A 1,098-nucleotide genomic window follows, 5' to 3' on the forward strand; every position below is an offset into this window, starting at 1 on the left:
AGTGGAGGAGAACATGTTCCACTCATATCAAGTGGAGGAGATCATGTTCCGCTCATATCAAGTGGAGAAGAACATGTTCCTATCATATCAAGTGGAGGAGAACATGTTCCGCTCATATCAAGTGGAGGAGAACATGTTCCACTCATATCAAGTGGAGGAGATCATGTTCCACTCATATCAAGTGGAGGGGAACATGTTCCACTCATATCAAGTAGAGGAGAACATGTTCCACTCATATCAAGTAGAGGAGAACATGTTCCGCTCATATTAAGTACAGGAGATCATGTTCAACTCATATCAAGTGGAGGAGAACATGTTCCACTCATTAAGTAGAGGAGAACATGTTCAACTCATATCAAGTAGAGAACATTTTCCACTCATATCAAGTGGAGGAGAACATGTTCCACTCATATTAAGTAGAGGAGAACATGTTCAACTCATATCAAGTAGAGAACATGTTCCACTCATATCAAGTGGAGAACATTTTCCACTCATATCAAGTGGAGGAGAACATGTTCAACTCATATCAAGTGGAGGAGAACATGTTCCACTCATATTAAGTAGAGGAGAACATGTTCAACTCATATCAAGTAGAGAACATGTTCCACTCATATCAAGTGGAGGAGAACATGTTCAACTCATATCAAGTGGAGGAGAACATGTTCAACTCATATCAAGTGGAGGAGAACATGTTCCACTCATATCAAGTGGAGGAGAACATGTTCCACTCATATCAAGTGGAGGAGAACATGTTCCACTCATATCAAGTAGAGGAGAACATGTTCAACTCATATCAAGTAGAGAACATTTTCCACTCATATCAAGTGGAGGAGAACATGTTCGCTCATATCAAGTGGAGGAGAACATGTTCCGCTCATATCAAGTGGAGAAGAACATGTTCCACTCATATCAAGTGGAGGAGAACATGTTCCTCTCATATCAAGTGGAGGAGAACATGTTCCACTCATATCAAGTGGAGGAGGACATGTTCCACTCATATCAAGTGGAGGAGAACATGTTCCACTCATACCAAGTGGAGGAGAACATGTTCCACTCATATCAAGTGGAGGAGAACATGTTCCACTCATATCAAGTGGA

Source organism: Nerophis ophidion, linkage group LG04 (genome assembly GCF_033978795.1).
Source record: "Nerophis ophidion isolate RoL-2023_Sa linkage group LG04, RoL_Noph_v1.0, whole genome shotgun sequence".
Lineage (NCBI taxonomy): Eukaryota > Metazoa > Chordata > Actinopteri > Syngnathiformes > Syngnathidae > Nerophis > Nerophis ophidion.